Here is an 18677-nt window from a genome sequence, read left to right on the forward strand (position 1 = left end):
ACTTTCAAGTCTCTTGACCAGCTAGATGTTTACTGCCAGAGAAGGAACAGAACAGAAATAACCTGGATCCTGTAGGTTGTATGCTCAAGGCCAGGTTGATGTCCATTGGAAGCAGTAAGGCAATCTGTTACATTCAGAGAGCTGAGAGTCTGGTTCATTTGGAGACTGTGCCATGAGTGGAGGTCAGTGTTGTTGCAGTGAACCAAACCTCTTTGAATGACTGGCAATGGGACCAACTGCATGATGAGAATTGAAGAGAATTGATACAGGCCCACAAGTGAGGATGTACATCAGAGTGCCTCTACTGCTGAAAGAATAGCAGAAGTTAGAGCTATGCAGTAGGGGTAGTTACATGGCACAGTGGAGAGCATTTTAGGACCTTAGTTTGAATCCCTGTTCAGCCACTGTGTGCCACTGGTCAAGTCATTTTAGCCTTTCTGAGCCTCAGTTTTCTCATCTGCAAAATAATGGGATTTGGACTAGAATGACCTATAAGGTCCCTTCCAGCTCTAGAGCTATGATCCCATAAATACTACATCAGACAAAAATTGATCCAGGGGGCGGAGCCAAGATGGGGGAGTAGAAAGACGTACATACACATAGCTCCGAACCCACAACCCACAGAACAGCTACAGGGGAGAAACTCACGGCGAATTCTGCACCCAGAGGCCACAGAATATTGGAGCGAGGGAGATTTCTGTTCCGGAGGGACCTGCAAACCTCTCGCGGGGGGTCCTTCCCGCTGCGGACTGGGTGCTGGGACTGGGAGCTGAGGGCAGCCCTGCAGCGGCCGCGGCACCGAGAGGAAAAGATCCAAGCGGGCTTCGGGGACGGGATCTCTAGCGGCCACGCAGGTCCCTCCACCCACAGAGGGACCTGCAAATCTCTCGCAAAAGGTCTGTCGCGCTACAGACGCGGAGCCCAGCCCAGCCGAGACCTGCTGCGGCCACGGCACCAAGAGAAACAGACCCGAGCAGGCTTCAGGGACAGGATCTCCAGCAGCCGCACAAGTCCCTCCGCCCACAGGTGACGGGGGTCGGTGAGAGAGTCTCTTTGGCGGGTCGAGAGGGGAGTGGGGTGCCCCCATGATTCAGGCCCCCCCGGGAGGTAGAAGCTGAGAGGCGGCTGCAGACAGGGACTCCCCAAGCAGGCGGGAGCCTGGATCCATTGTGGAAGGTCTGTGTATAAACCCCCTGAGGGAACTGAGCCTGAGAGGTGGCCCTGCCACAACCTGACCACCTGAACTTAATTCTCACACTGAATAGCAGCCCTGCCCCCGCCAAAAGCCCTAAGGCTGGAAAGCAGCATTTGAATCTCAGACCCCAAACACTGGCTGGGAGGACCAGGAGTCGAGGTGGGTGTGAGGAGAATATTCAGAGGTCAAGTCACTGGCTGGAAAAATGCCCAGAAAAGGGAAAAGAAATAAGACTATTGAAGGCTACTTTCTTGGAGAACAGACATTTCCTCCCTTCCTTTCTGATGAGGAAGAACAATGTTTACCATCAGGCAAAGACACAGAAATCAAGGCTTCTGTGTCCCAGCCCACCCAATGGGCTCAGGCCATGGAAGAGCTCAAAAGGAATTTTGAAAATCAAGTTAGAGAGGTGGAGGAAAAACTGGGAAGAGAAATAAGAGAGATGAAAGAAAGGCATGAAAAGCAGATCAGCTCCCTGCTAAAGGAGAACCAAAAAAATGTTGAAGAAATTAACACCTTGAAAACTAGCCTAACTCAATTGGCAAAAGAGGTTCAAAAAGCCAATGAGGAGAAGAATGCTTTCAAAAGCAGAATTAGCCAAATGGAAGAGGAGACTCAAAAGCTCACTGAAGAAAATAGTTCTTTCAAAACTAGAATGGCACAGATGGAGGCTAAGGACTTTGCGAGAAAGTATGATATCACAGAACAAAGAGAGAAGAATGGAAAAATGGAAGATAATGTGAAATATCTCATTGGAATAACAACTGACCTGGAAAATAGATTCAGGAGAGACAATTTAAAAATTTTGGGACTACCTGAAAGCCATGATCAAAAGAAGATCCTAGACATCATCTTCCATGAAATTATCAAGGAAAACTGCCCTGAGATTCTAGAACCAGAGGGCAAAATAAATATTCAAGGAATCCACAGAACACCACAGGAAAGAGATCCAAAAAGAGAAACTCCTAGGAACATTGTGGCCAAATTCCAGAGTTCCCAGGTCAAGGAGAAAATATTGCAAGCAGCTAGAAAGAAACAATTCAAGTATTGTGGAAATACAATCAGGATAACACAAGATCTAGCAGCCTCTACATTAAGGGATCGAAGGGCATGGAATAGGATATTCCAGAAGTCAAAGGAACTAGGACTGAAACCAAGAATCACCTACCCAGCAAAACTGAGTATAATACTTCAGGGGAAAAATTGGTCTTTCAATGAAATAGAGGATTTTCAAATTTTCTTGATGAAAAGACCAGAGCTGAAAAGAAAATTTGACTTTCAAACACAAGAATGAAGAGAACCATGAAAAGGTGAACAGCAAAGAGAAGTCATAAGGGACTTACTAAAGTTGAACTGTTTACATTCCTACATGGAAAGACAATATTTGTAACTCTTGAAACATTTCAGTATCTGGGAACTGGGTGGGAGTACACACATATACACGCACACACGCACACATACATAGAGACAGAGTGCACAGAGTGAATTGAAGAGGATGGGATCATATCTTAAAAAAAAAATGAAATCAAGCAGTGAGAGAGAAATATATTGGGAGGAGAAAGGGAGAAATTGAATGGGGCAAATTATCTCTCATAAAAGAGGCAAGCAAAAGACTCATTAGTGGAGGGATAAAGAGGGAAGGTGAGAGAAAAACATGAAGTCTGCTCTCATCACATTCCACTAAAGGAAAGAATAAAATGCACACTCATTTTGGTAGGAAAACCTATCTCACAATACAGGAAAGTGGGGGACAAGGGGACAAGCAGGGTGGGGGGGATGATAGAAGGGAGGGCATGGGGAGGAGAGTGCAATTCGAGGTTGACACTCATGGGGAGGGATAGGATCAAAAGAGAATAGAAGTAATGGGGGACAGGATAGGATGGAAGGAAATATAGTTAGTCCTATACAACACAACTATTATGGAAGTCATTTGCAAAACTACACAGATTTGGCCTATATTGAATTGCTTGCCTTCCAAAGGGAAGGGATGGAGAGGGAGGGAGGTAAAGAAGTTGGAACTCAAAGTGTTAGGATCAACTGTAATGTTCTTACCACTAGGAAATAAGAAATACAGGTAAAGGGGTAAAGAAAGCTATCTGGCCCTACAGGACAAAAGAGAAGACGGAGACAAGGGCAGGGAGGGATGATAGAAGAAAGAGTAGATTGGTCACAGGGGCAATTAGAATGCTTGGGTTTGGAGGGGGGAGGGGATAAAAGGGGAGAAAATTTGTAACCCAAAATTTTGTGAAAATGAATGTTAAAAATTAAATAAAAAAAAAATTGATCCAACCCAAGGTACATGAAAACATGTGCCACTGGGCAAGTCATTTTAGCCTTTCTGGCTCAGTTTTCTCATCTGCAAAATAATGGGATTTGGACTAGAATGACCTATAAGGTCCCTTCCAGCTCTAGAGCTATGTCCCATAAATACTACATCAGACAAAAATTGATCCAACCCAAGGTACATGAAAACAGTTCATGAAGTTGAAGGAATTCCATTCTATGTCTTTGAAATCTCTACATAATGACTTTGGACACTTAGATTAAGAGAAAACCCTGGAGATAGTAAGAAATAGATTCTACTGGCTCAGAAAGGCAGCAGGCGGTTGTAGGAAATCTCAATGTGCATATAGAATCATTGATCTAGAGTTGGAAGGAACCTCAGAGGCCAACTAGTCCAATCTCTCATTTTACAGATACAATCTATCTCCTTCGGTGAGTGTAACTACGAGCAAGCCTTTGGAGCTAGTATGGATAGATTTTTTTTTTCCAATCTCTGGAAGGAGATAGGAAAGCCAGGAATGACATCCTAGTGTGGTGATCATTTCACTCAGTACATTGGGCATGCCAAAACTGGAACCTGAAGACTTCTACAGTTGTTAATGTGAAAGAGATTCTGTCTGGCTGGCTTTCCTGTTAGAACCATCCTGATCAAGTTAAAGACTTTGAGAATGAGTTACACAAGGAGGTGTTACTTTTGGCAAGAATCAAGAAATCTAGAAGTGTATCTCACCATAGGAAGACCCACAGCCTGAGCATTTTAACTACATATTGAACATGTTGAGAACCCTGAGGCTTCATCAGAATATACATGTAATTCTGTGGCAAGAATGATGCCACAGACCTTACTCCAATGCCCGCTATGTAGTTGAGAGTCATATTTACTTTTTGATTTGTGCTTTGGAATTTCCAAAGACAGAGAAGATGAAGAAACACATCTCTCAACTGAGAGACCCACTATGGAGATTTACTACCTAGCTATACATGATTTCAATCCAGAGGAACTGAGAAACAAACAAGCAACATTGTGGCACTTGATTTCTTTCCCAGGAAATCCAGTAGTGGAAAGAACCTATTAATGAAGTCTGACTTTCAGGGAAACCATAAGATAAAAATCCTGATGGAGAGCTACCCCATACCAAATAATTGAAAGATTGGACATCCTAACAATCTACAAAATAGTACCAGATCATAGTTGTGGCCCAGAAAAGACAATATATTACAAGCATTTATTACCCATAGGGAGTTAACTGATCTTAGTGATCAGCAGGAAAAGAGTAGGCAGGGCCCACCTACAACTTGCAAATGGATTGTTAGAGCTAGCTAGACAATGACTTCTGTGGAGATAGAGATGAACAAGAAACTGAATTTTAGGGCCCTCTGAAGCAGTGTTATCAAAACTCAAACAGAAATTGGTCACTAAACCTAGCATAAGAATCCCTACAGGAAAATATTGACTTAGAAAACCACACATGAACATTATCTGTTCTATTGCATTTTTATGTATTATGTTAAATAGTTCCTAATTATTTTTCAATCTGGTTGGGCCTCATTGGGAAAGTTTTGGACAGAGGTGTCTCTGCAGGTCAAGTGTTTGATACCACTGCTCTGAAGGATGAGGGAAATTGGACAAGGCTGCCCTGGTCCAAAGGAAATCTCTCGATGTGTATATAGGATCAGTGATCTGGAGTTGGAAGGGACCTCAGAGGCCATCTAGTCCAACCTTTCATTTTACAGATGAGGAAGCTAAGCCCAATTTATCTCTCTTGGTGAATATAACTATCAGCAAGCCTTTGGAGCTAGTATGGATAGATTTTTTTCCCCCAATCTCTGGAAAGAGACAGGAAAACCAGGAACAACGTCTTAGTGTGGGGATCCTTACCTACACAGCAGGGGAAAAGGGCACTTAATTCAGAGTATGCCCCTTTCCTGCCTGATACTCCAGCTTGTGGAGTTTCAGAGTGAAAAGAGGTCACCTAGAAAAGGTAGACAATGATAGTATATCTGGGCCATCTATAACCTTGGGGACAGGATCACAGACTGGTTGGCCTGAGGATACAGTTAGCCTAGGCTAGCCACAAGCTCAGGTGTAGAAACACAGAGCACTATGTCTGAGGAAAGCAACAGTCTAGAGCTGCCTGAACAAATCACAGTAGAAGTGCAAGGACTATCCAGTCAGCAATAATAATAACAATTAACATTTATATAGTGCTGACTATCTGTTAGGCACTGTGCTTAGTGCTTCACAATTGTTATGTCATTTGGTTCTCACAAATCTGAGAGATAGGTGCTATTATTATCCTCATTTTACAGAGGAGGAAAGTGAGACAGACAGGTGAAATGACTTGCCTGGGGTAACATAGCTACCAAGTGCCTGAGGCAGAATTTGAACTCAAGTCTTCATTGACTCAAAGCCTAGCAATCTATCCACTGCACCTACTTGGTGACCAAGTGACTTTATGAAACTCAAGGTGCAATGGCTAAAGAGCTTATGCCCATAGTCATATGATGCCATTGTTGGACAATGTAAAAAATATCCCTTCTATGTTTTACCTATGGCTTATGAGTTTGGTCTACAGTATGCTTCTTCATTATACATTCTGTTGCTACATATGCTTCGGAATGTGACCTTTGTGTAACCCTTTTGTATACCACTCTGTTATGTGGCATCATATGTTATATTTTTATGAGACCTACTCTATGTACTTTTGTTGTGTGTATCAATTATACAGTTTCTACATATGCTTATGCATGTAGCATATAATCCTGGTATGAGTATTGGGTGCTCATTGCCTGCTTGGGTATTGCATTTCAATACTTGTGATTGCATTAAATGTTAATTGTAATTATATATGATTAGATGAATAATATATGATTATTTGTTAATTTTGATTATAACACATATTTACAGACATCCTTTTGTGCTTAGAGCAGGTTGCAGCAACTACAATTTTTTTTTAACTGAGGAAGAATAAAAGAACATTTTCTGATCCTTTGCCAGAACCTTTATGCTCCATTATAGCCTTGCTTGCCCCTTCTTCCCAGGAGGTTTGGTGTCCAGGAGTCAGGGACCAGATGGGGCAGTTGAGCTGAGAACAGAAAGTAATGAGAGAGACTCAGGAAGAAAGGAAAGAGTGGACAGAAAAAGACAAACAAAAAATGTAACTGCCACCAAGTGTACTAGAGCAGCAATTCCTCCTCTGGGACTGTGGCAGGACAGACAGGGAGAAGCTAGAGAGAACATCTCACACGTCCAGCCGTGCCTTATTCCTTGCCTGCACGTATACAAACACAGCAGCTACTAGACCACATAGTGCTTCAGCAAAAAAGGCATTGGCAATCCACATTTGAAATGGAGTGCCAGTGGCTAATGGCTATGTATAGTAAGTTCTACCCATTCTTTATCTATTTCATTGAGGATGAGAACTTTGAGAGAGTAGCGTGAACAGAGGATCTAGTCCTAGACTCGATACACTAGATTGTGTTTGCTTCATTTTAGCCTGTTTCTGCCACATTTTTTTACATTACTATGTTTTGCTTTTGCTTACTTAAGGAAAATGTTTTGCTTTTGCCACAATATGAAGCAGAAGTGATTTTTTTTATTATGGCTGTATCTATAAAGATTTCAGTGAGTAAGGCCTGAGGCAAAGTAGAACTTTGTGAACCTAGACCAAATAGACCTTTACAGGTAAAATAAGAAGTAGTCCTGGAAGAATGTACATACATCTCCACTCATTGAGTATTAGTTGAAGGAACTAAGAGAGACATCATAGCACAGTGGAAAGATCTCCTGGATCTGGAATCAGAGGAAATCTAGGTTTAAATTCCAGCTTTACCTGTTTGTTCTTTGGAAAATCACTTAATCCGTTTGGGTCTCAGTTTCCTCATCTGTAAAAATGTCCCAGGGTGGTGCCTTATATGTTCTCTGAGGTTCCTTCCAGCTCTACATCTATGATCTCCTGTTTAGCCACGAGAAGACTGAGGGGATATGGAAGATAGCTATTATCATCTATCTAAAGGGTAGTCATACGGAAGAGAGATTTGATTTGTTTTATCCACAGAAGGTTAAACTAGCAGCAAAACAAAGGGTAGGGAGGGGGAGAGGAATAGAAAGGCAGATTGCAGCTCACTATAATGAATTTACTGGCAAGTAGAACTGTTGAACAACGTACTGGGAGGCCTTGACAGATACTAAGCTACCTACTATTGGTCACATCCAAGAAAAAGCTGAAACACCATTCTTCCAAGACCTCAAAAGGGGATCCTTGTATTAAGCACAAGTTTGCCCAATATTGAACTAGATTACCTTTCTAAAGAATGCCTAAGATTTCAGAATTCTGATTGATTAATAAGAGGCCTAATGATGAAGAATGCTAGCTAGTCCTCTCTTGGTAGAGAGGTGATGCAGAATGAGATATATATTTATGGACAAGTCCAATATGAGAATTTGTTTTGACCATGCATGCTAGTCACAAGTATTTAATTTTTCTTTTTTTTTGTTCCGGGGGAAAGGAAGAAAAAAGGAATACTCAATTATTGAAAAAGAGTAAAATTTAATTTTAAAAAAAATCTAATCTTGATGTCTCTGATCTTGACCCAAGCCTTAGGTCTCAGCAACTCTTTATCAGTTTACCAGTGCTCTTTTTCTCATTTTTCATTCCTTATTAAATTTCCTTGATTCCAGAATCACAACTTGAGGCCATGAGGTTCCTGGACCCTGCTGGCCCTTTAAGAGGCTTGGCTTCTCGATTTCAGAGATTTGTAGTGCCTAAACTTTAATTGCAGGTAAATGCCTTCTTCTGTGACTGCTGGGTGTCTTTTTTTCAAACCTACCTACTTCCTTCTTTTTTATAGAATCACTTACACATTTTCCCAAGCACTTCACTAACTTTTATTAATCCAAGCTCTAGGTTCACTGGAACTTCCTTGAGCACGTTCTTTCCTTTTGTGAAAACCACTGGGTCTCAGAACTGTCCCACTGAGATATATAACATATGCCAGGGCATATCTTCATAGCTCATAGAATACTGATGTCATTCTGTGACAATATGGCACTAAGACCTAAGTCTGCATAACCTTGTCAGGCAGTTACTCAGGTAGGATGTTGCCCTGGTATTCGTGTCTCCTTGCAAACTCACAACTCGGGACTCACTGAAGAACCTGCTGGGTGTCCATACATGGACACCTTCCTTCTAAGCCCATTTGTCATAGGCACTCAGTAACTTCTCTGTGCTCTAGGCTCTCTCTTCTACTTGACTCACTCAGACTGCTTCACATTCTCAATACCATCTCATATATACTTGAGGACTAGTCACCCATCATCTCAAAGATAACCAGCCTCAAAAAAAAATTTGAATGCCTTTTATGTAATTAGTAATTATAGATGGCTGCAGAGGACACAATTGTTTGTCTTCTGCTAGAATTCTTCAACCATAAAAACTTTTTTTAATATCCCAACCCCCAACCCATCTCATACTCTAGCCCACAAGAATACATTTTCCAGGACTTATTCGCAAGTGGAAAGAGAATCTACAAATTAAAAAATAATATAACTGATTGAGGTAACTGGAAATAAGAATATATTTTAAAAATCTGCCTAGTCTTAGGTTAACTGGTCCTATGCTTTCTAAAGTGTTCATAGCCTTAGTCTGTACATCTAGATTCCAAGTAGGCTGGGGAAGGCAACATTGCCTCCATTCCACTCTCCCTATATGGCCTCAAATGAAAATGGCATTTTTCCTTCAGAATATCCATAAGCTGAATTTGGGATTTGCCTAACCTGGGTTCTCTAGACCTGGGCTTCTCAAAGTATGATCCAGGGACCCCTGTGAGTCCTTGAGACCTTTTAAATGGGTGAGGAAAAAATATATTTATAATAATACTAAGGCATTTTAATTTCTAATAGGGTAAATAGATAGATGGGAAGCTAGGTAGTGAAGTGGATGGAGTGCTGGGCCTACAGTCAGGAAGACTCAGCTTCCTAAGTTCAAATCTGGCCTCAGACATTTACTAACTATGTCACCTTCAGCAAGTTACTTAACCCTTTTTGTCTCAGTTTTCTCATCTGTTAAAAGAACTGAAGAAGGAAACGGCAAACCATTCTAGTATCTTTGCCAAGAAAATCCCAAATGGTATCATGAAGAGTCAGACATGACTGAATAACAAATAGATATAACACACATTTTTAAGAATGTAAAGGGCTCCTGAGACCAAAAAGTTTAATAACTGTTGTTCTAGACCAAGTTCTCAGATGCACTGGGTGGTAATGTAGTTTGGTACAGAGTTAGATTTGGCATCTGAGGACTTGAGTTCAAATCCTGATCCTGCCACAGCTTGATTTTGAACAACTCACTTTCTCTATCTGGACCATAGTCTCCTCCTCTGTAAAGTGACATGGTTGGACAAAAAAGGAAAATAACAAGTTGGAGAGATTGAGGGAAAACAGGTACACTAGTTCATTGTTGGTGGAGCTATAAATGAATTGGTCTAGTCATTTGGGAATGCAATTTGAAACCATTCCCCAAAAGTTACTAGAGTGTGCATTGACCCAGATAGGTCTATGTCCCAAAAATATCAAAGAAAGAGAAGGGCACATATAAACAAAATATTTATAGCAGCTCTTTTTGTGGTGGCAAAGAACTGGAGGGGCCAATCAGAAAGGGAAATGGCTGAATAAATTATGATAGATGAATGTAATAGTATAAGAATGTATGATATATGACTGTAATGTAATACTATTGTCCCATAAGAAATTATGAAAGGGATGGTTTCGGAGAAACCTGGGAAGGTTTGTAGTGAAATAAGCAGAACCAGAACAATTTATACAATACATAAAAACAACATTGTAGAGAAAAACAGCTTTGAAAGATTTGGAACTCTGTTCAATGCAATGGTTATTCATGATTTCAGAGAACCGATGATGAAGCATGCTATCCATCTCCTGATATTGAGGTGATGGACTCAGTGTGTAGAATGAGATATGTGTTTTAGAACACAGTAAATGTGAGAATCTAGTTTGCTTGCCTGTGCATATTTGTTACAAAGGTTTTGTTTTTCTTCTTTTGAATGGGGGGGGGAGCATGGAAGGGAAACTCTTGCTGCTTGAAAAAAATTTTTAAGTGAGTCGGTTGGATTACATAGCCATTAAATAACATCCAGCTCTAAATCTATGAACCTATGAGTCTTCCATTTCCAGGCTCTCTCAGAAAATTAAAATACCTTCTGATGGCATGGCCAGTTTGCTACCACAAGAGGTCCTCACTCCTCAATAATTCAAGCATCTATAATTTCATATACTGTCAATCAGTGAACATGCATTAAGCTCCTACTATGTGCTGTCATGCTATGTACTAGGAATACAAAGAAAGGCAAAAGACAGTTCTTGATTGGCTCACAGTCTAATGGGGGAGACAATAGGCAAACAACTATGTAAAAACAAGCTAAATACAGGATAAATTAGAAATAATCAACAAAGCACAGGAAAGACTTTTTGGAGGTAGAATTTTAGTTGAAATTTACAGGTGGTGGCAGTGTTAGAGGAAGGAAGAAGTAAGCAAGAGATGTTGCAAAGGTAAAATCAATAATCTTTGGCAACAGATTGGAAATGGGGTGAGGGGTGGTGTGAGAGAATGAAGAGTGAAGGATGGCACCTAGGTTGTAAGCCTCAGTGATTCCTGATGGTGGTACCCGCAATAGAACTAGGGAAATTAGGGAAAGGGGAGGCTTTTGGGGCTGGGAGGAAGGAAAATAAATTCAGTTTTGGATATGTTCAGTTTAAGATGTCTACAGGACATCCAGTTCAAGATGTCCAATAGGCAGTTGGGAATGTGAGTCTAGAAGTCAGCAAAAAGGTTCGAGCTGGCTAAATAGATTTGGGAAGCATCAGCATAAAGATAATAACTGAATCCATGAGAAGTTGATGAGTATTTGAGTGAAATAGTATAGAGGGAGACAGTTTAGAGAACTTAATCTAGATGAACATCCATCCAAAAAAAACTAAGAAAGAGTGGTCAGATAAGTAGGAGGAGAACCAGGAGGGATTAGTGTTACAAAAACCTAGAGAGAAGAGAGTATTGAGGAGAAAAGGTTAATCAATGGTGTCAAAGGCTACAGAGAGGTCAAGCAGGATTAGGATTGAGAAAAGGCTATGAAATTTGTCACTCAGATCTTTAGTAACTTTGAAGAAAGTTACTAAAATACATTGGTTGAATGGTAACGTCAGAAGCTAGACTAGAGAGAGATAAGAAGAAAGTGCTAGGCAAGGAAGTGGAGGCACCTATTATAGATGACTTTCTCAAGGAATTTAGGTACAAAATAGGACAGACATGAGATGATAGCTAGTGGGGATAGGGGGATCAAGTAAGAGTTTTTGGGGGATGGGGGAGACATAGGGATGTTTATAGATAGTAGGGAAGCAGTCAGTACACAGGGAGAGATTGAAGTTGTGAGAGTGAGGATGATATGGGGGTAATCTACTGGAGAAGACAGGATGGAATGTGATCACTTGTGTATGTAGAAGAGTTTGCCTTGGCAAAAAAGGGCCACCTCATTGCGTAAGAAAGGGGTGAAGGAGGAGACAGTGGCAGAAGGTATCTGGATGATGTGGACAGGAGAAGGAGCCTGATTTTTTCAGTGAAATATGAGACATAGTTCTCATTTGAGAAAGTGGAGGGAGAAATGGCCTTGAGAAGTTTGAGGAGGGATAGATAAAAAGGTTTGGAGGCACTATTGTAGTGAAGGCGGGTAAGTTAATTAGGGAGATATAAAAGGATTGCCTTTTAACAGTGAGGGCCCAGTTGAGATTATGTAACAGAAAGTTGTAGTGTCAGTCAGCATGGTTTCATGATTTTCTGTACCTTCTGCACATGGGTAAGAGGAAAGGCAGCAAATAGTGGGAGTAATCCAAAACTGAAGCTTTTCAGGGGAAGTTTGGTGAAATGATAAAAGGGTAAGGGACTCAAGAAGAGGATGATGTAGAGTGGAATTGGCTAATCAAGATGGGAAAAGGAGGAGATTGTAGCCAATGCAGGGGGGTTGGCCTGGGAAAGAATGGAGGAATTGAGGAATTGGAGGTCATGGAATGGACAAAATATAGTGTTTGGGGATGAAAGGTGAAGGTAAAAGTGTAACGAGAATAGATTTTGAATATATAAGAGAATTTCAGAGTTCATGAATATAGAAGTGGTACATTTGGGGGTGATGGCAAGATCAAGATATAACCAGCTTTTTGTGTGCCTCAGGTGGATATTAAGGAGTAGGTCTTGGGAAATGAATAAGATGAGGAATTGTGAGGTTAGATTATTTGAGGGACCATCAATATGCATGTTGATGTCCCTTAATATCAGGGCAGGAGTTATTTCAGAGAGAAAGACTGTAAGCCAGGCACTGAACTCATTGGGGAAAGATGAGGAATGTCCAATAACAGTAGCAACCAACTACTAGAATTTTGATTGAGTGGTATATATGGATTGAAAGAATGTCAAAGGAGAGGTCACTTGAGTGATGGCGGGAGAGGGACAACCTGGAAGTGCCAGTGGGAAGCAAGGAGTGCTCTAACTCCTCTATCTTGACCAGTGAGTCAGGGAATGAGTGAACATTCAGCCAAATCTGGAAAAGGCAGCCAGAGAGGTTGTGTCACTAGGAGGGAGCTAAGTTTCAATGACAGACAAGAGGGAAGGAGAATTAAGATTGTTGCCTACGGAGAAGGCATTCCAGAGAACACAGGAGAAGCAATGAGTAGCTTTAGAGTGGGACATTGCGGGGAGGAGAGGGTTTAGTTAAGGGAAAAAGGAATAAGGGGATTAGGCAGTTGGGAACAAGTAATAAGGGTTGAATGATGACCTCTAGAGGTTAGAATCACCAGGATGGGAAGAGTATAACTGGTAGGGAGGTTTGTTAATTACTGAGGAAGGAGTGCAATTAGATTTTCATTGTCCACAGGAGTTTGGATTCAGGGTGAAGTCTTCTTAGGGCCTTGGGCCTTAACATGGCCTGTATCATGCCTGTCCTGGAAGGCTTCCCAGCTTGGTAGAGCTTGCCATAGCTTCTGCTATGCTTTCAATAGCCTTCAAGAACCCCAGGTCACTTCAACAAAGGGATGAGTCATCAAAGGATTTGAGTGGAATCTCCTCCTTAAGTATTACATCATTCTTTTACCAGGTAGTATATTTCACTAACCCCTACCAAAAGACAAAGAAATAGAAACCTGTAAGTGTAGTATCCTCATGACCAGAATAATTTAACTTGACAGATAGATTAACCCCAAAATTCACAAAGGGCATTTACAACTTTTAGGATCTTTTTCATTTGATCTCCTCACTGTTCTTTGAACAGGATACGCCATCTCTCAACGCTATACCTAGAATGCTCTCCCTCCTTAATTTCTTGGCTTCACTGACTTTCTTCAAGATTCAGTTCAAACCCCATCTTCTGCAGGAGGCCTTCTTGGTCCCCCTCCACTGTTAGTACCTTCCCTTGGAAATCACCTCCCATTTATGCTGCATATATCTTGTAGGTACATAGTTGTTTGCTTGTTTTCTCACCCATTAGGTGAGTTCCCTGAGAGCACAGAATGTTTTTGCCTTACTTTGTATTCCAGTGCTTAACATGGTGCCTGGAACATGGTAAGAATTTAACAAATCCTCTTTGACTGATGAACCAACTTAGGAACCATCTCTCCTTGTGCCACGCTCTGTGCCAAGCTCGGACAGGGATCAGAGCAGGTGACTGGAGGAGAAGAAATGGTCCCTGCCTTTTGGGAATTCATCATCTAGTTAAGGAGACATGGAGTTGCTTGTTCTCAGTGCCTTAGTTTCCCCATCTGTACAATAAAGGAGAAAGGGAGGCATGGTGGAAACACCCTGGCTCTGGAATGAGAGATCCTATGTTCAGATTCCAGTTCTAACATTACCTATGTGATTCTGGGCAAGGCAGGAACTCTCATCTTCAGTTTCCTTATTTGTAAAATGATATTAATTCTGTGGTAGGAGCAATAGCCTAGAGACCTACTCTATGAAGGCTAGGCTATTTTTCCTTAGGAGATATTGAAACAATCTCAAAATTTAAATGAAATATCCTCAAAACTTAATTGGGGATCAGGGGAACACAGGCCACTGATACAACTTATTGGTGGCTTAAATACTAAGAAGCTCCTTCAAGAGGAGGCCTTACCTCCCTCAGGCTTCCAACTGGCAAACCAGCATGGCAAACAGAGAGACACCCAGCTGAATCAAAGCTGTAACCTTTCTGTCCTTTCTTTAATGTGGCTAAGTAAGCCTCCATTAATGAACTCTTAAATGATCTTTGGGAGTTTCATTTCATTCTGGTCTTGAACCTGAGCTAACAGAACAGCCTTAGAGAGGCCGGGACTACTACAAGTCAGCTGTACGAGAAAGCCTCTGAGGCACCTTCTGGGTGTAGATATATGAGCCTATGATCTGATGACAGTGAAGACACAACCCTTCTGGGCCTCAGTTTCCCCATATGTAAAATAGAGGAGGCAGTGTGGTATGGTGGGAAAACTGCAGAATTTAGAATCAAATGATCTGGTTTTGCTCAAAGATCCCTTCTGAATCTAAATCTAAATTTTGTTTCTAAAACACACATAGATCATCACATGGCATTGAATGATCGTATTTTAGTTTAGAGATGGGGTGAGGAGTGCTGTGGGTCAATCCTCAGCCCCCACCAAACGACAATGGGCTCAGGAAGCCCTTAATATCACAGAGCAATGGAGCAGGGCCACCCCACTATCAGCCTTAATCCTGCCTTGCCCTGACCTGGCTGAAGCAAAAATGGGTCAGGGGAATAACACTAGAAAGGTAGACTAGGTCAGAGTGTGGAGAATCTTGAACACAAGACTAAAGAGTTGGGACCTGATGATTGGTTATGGGGGGGTGAGAGGGAAAGAAGTCAAAGGCATACTGATGTTTTTAGCCTGGGTGGCTGACTGGCTCCATTTCTAGACCATCTATTCAATAAATAAACTCCAGTGGCTCCCCATTAACTCCAAGGTCAATGACAAAATTCTCTGGCATTCAAAGTCCTTTTTAACCTAACCCCCTCCTACCTTTCCAGTCTTCTTCTACCTTGGCAGCCTTACCCTTCCTTCCCATGTAATCACTGATCCAGTGGCATTGACCTCCTTGGGGTTCCTCGAACAAGACACTCCCATCTCTTGACTCCATGTATTTTCACTGGTTGTCCCCCAGGTCTAGAATGCCCTTCCTCTTCAATCTTCACCTCATGGCTCCTTCAAGTTCCAACTACAATTCTATCTTCTATGAGAAGTCTTTCCTGATGCCCCTTATCTCCAATTCATCTTCTCTCTCTCTGTCTCTCTCTCTCTGTCTCTCTCTCTGTCTCTGTCTCTGTCTCTGTCTCTGTCTCTGTCTCTCTCTCTCTCTCTCTCTCTCTCACTCTCTCTCTCTCTCTCTCTCTCATTCTTTTCCGTGCCTATTGATGACAGACTTGTTTTTTACCTTTCTTTGTATCCCCGGTGTTTTGTGCAGTGCCTGGCACAGAGAAGATGCTTAATAAGTGAATAAATGTTTTTTTGAGTGATGGACCAGAAGCTAGTCCCTTGGTGCAAAACACGTGACCCGATGATGTGGTCCAGATAATGACATAAGGAATACCTGATCAGCAGAGGAGCCTTCCAATCAGCTTTCACTTGCCAGGGGATGCATATAAGTGTTTTTCTTGGGACATCAGTGCCCTGAACAATACATTCCAGGACTTTGGTAACAAGTTCACAGCTAAATAAACAAAACGCTGTGATCATAAGAAAACTCTAATCAGAACTCTTATTAAGAAATGCCTTAAATGGGTCTGCAGGATTAAAGAATACTTTTTTACTTTATTTTTCTTGTTTTTTAGGGTTTTTCCCTCTACATGATTAATATGGAAATCTTTCGCATGACTGCACATGTATAACATATCAAATTACTTGCCTTCTCAAGGAGGGGATGGTGGGAGGGAGAATGTAGAACTCAAAATTAAAAAAAAAATTATAAAAATGGTTTTTACATGTAATTGGGAAAACCAAAATAATAAATTTAGTTAAAATTATTTCCTAATAGTCTTTTTAAAAATGGGTCTGTAGATAGAAGCTTTGATCTTTGACCTCATTATATCACTGTAAAGCTGGAGTACACACATGGGGGAAACAAGCAATCATAACTCTTAAGGAATTTGGAAGTGGGATAAAGGAATCAGGTAGGGCTGAAGTGACACATAGAGTACAGGAACAGACTCTGAAAGGTGGGAACCATGGTGATAATACAGAACTGGACAGGTACCAATCAGAGAATCAAGAGGAAGATCATAACATTATAGATTTAAAGATAAAAAAGACCAGAGATTGAGTCCAAACCTCTAATTTTAAAGATGAGGAAACTAAAGTTCTGGAAGGTTGTGTTTTGCCCAAGGTCACACAGCTAATAAGTATCTGAGGAAAGATTTAAAACTTGAACTTCCTGACTCCAAGTCCAGGTCTCTATCCATTATACCAGGGCATGACCAGATGATTGGATGCCTGGTCAGTCAGATATGTGACAGGAGGTCCTCAGAAGTCAAAAGATATTATAGGTAAGGGGTCAGAGATCTGGGCTGAGGGACTATCAAGAAGGATATCTTTGTACCTGAGAAAGAGCTGGGAGCTCCTAGACGTCCTCCTGGTTCAGGAACCAGTCCAAACTAGCACATATTCTACAAGCAAGAGAAAGGTAAGGGTAAGGAGGTAAAGAGAAAAGAAAGAAAGACCTTTTTAAGGCCATTATGGAAGTTGGGGCAAGAGGTAGAGGAAAAATTAATAAGGGAGGGAGAATGTAGTTGAAACCAAAGTATGACATTTGGGTACAAGGACTGAGTGGGACAGCCCTGAGGATAGATCCTTTTATGATTAGGCTCTTCTCCAAACCCATTCCCTGAACTCGACCAGTCCAGCCCAGATCCTGAAGAGGAAGGATGGAAGAGCACAGGGTCAGCATTGGATTTTATTCAGCATTCAGTCACTCAAGAAGCATTTATTGAACACTACTGCAGGGTTCTGTGCTGAGCATCATGGGGAGGCAAAGATAAGAGTCTTTATGCTGAGGCTGAACTAACTAAACCAACCAAAACCACAGTGGAGATCATCCATGGAGAGGGAATTTGTATAGCTCCTACCATTCATCACCTCCAGTATGAGCTCAGCCCTTCTCTTTTTTTTCTTTCAAAAACATGAAGATCCCATGAACAGACACATCGCTATAGTGGTATAAATGGGGAAAAAACCCCATAATTTTCATTATCAAAATATTTGTGCCTCTACTTCCAACATGTCTGTGTACATGTTCAATGCCACTTTCACATACCCATCCATGTATATGTTCAGTACTACCAAAACATGGAAGATCTTTTTTTGCCTTTATGCAAAATAGGCATCCTGGCAATGATTCCTGCCAGTTCAAAAACCACAGCTACTGAAGACACAGTAAGGAAAGGTCTTACCACCAAAGTCCTTGGTATTGTCAAATAAATAGTTCACCATTAGGAACTATGTTTTTGTCAATGGAAATCACATTAAAGAAGCATGAAAATTGGTTTTGATTCTACACCCTAAGGACCATTGGACTTTTCCATCTGATTTGCAGCTGAATCTTCCAGATGTATCATCTCCGCCATTAGAACGTCAGCTCCTTGAGAGCAGGGATTATTTGTATTCTCAGAAGTCAGGTTAGTACAGTCTGTGCCCACAGTAAGTATTTAATAAATGCTTCATTTATTCACTCATAGCCTATAAATGACTGACAGTAACTGAGCTCTTAATTCCTAAAGTCCAACTGTCCCTTGATAAATAAAAATCCCAAATATTGTTAGTATAGTTAAACTTTTAATTCACACCAATAGAGGGAGAAAAATAAATATATGAAGCTTGAGCTATTTCTAATTTTTAATATATTTTTATATTATATTTTATGATATATAAAATTTTCTATTATATACTATATTGTATATAGTATATAAACATATGTAATTATATACTATATAAAATATATTTTTATATTTTAATGTTTTATAAACACTCCTCCTTTTGGTAGATATGTAAGAAGGGGTACTATACATACTGTTGGTTGCATTTACAGTTTGGGCAGCTAGGTGGCACAGTGGATAGAGTGCCAGGTCTAGAGTTGGGAAGACACCTTCCTGAATTCAAATCTAA

The sequence above is a fragment of the Notamacropus eugenii genome, chromosome 1, assembly GCF_028372415.1.
Source record: "Notamacropus eugenii isolate mMacEug1 chromosome 1, mMacEug1.pri_v2, whole genome shotgun sequence".
NCBI classification, from domain to species: Eukaryota; Metazoa; Chordata; class Mammalia; order Diprotodontia; family Macropodidae; genus Notamacropus; species Notamacropus eugenii.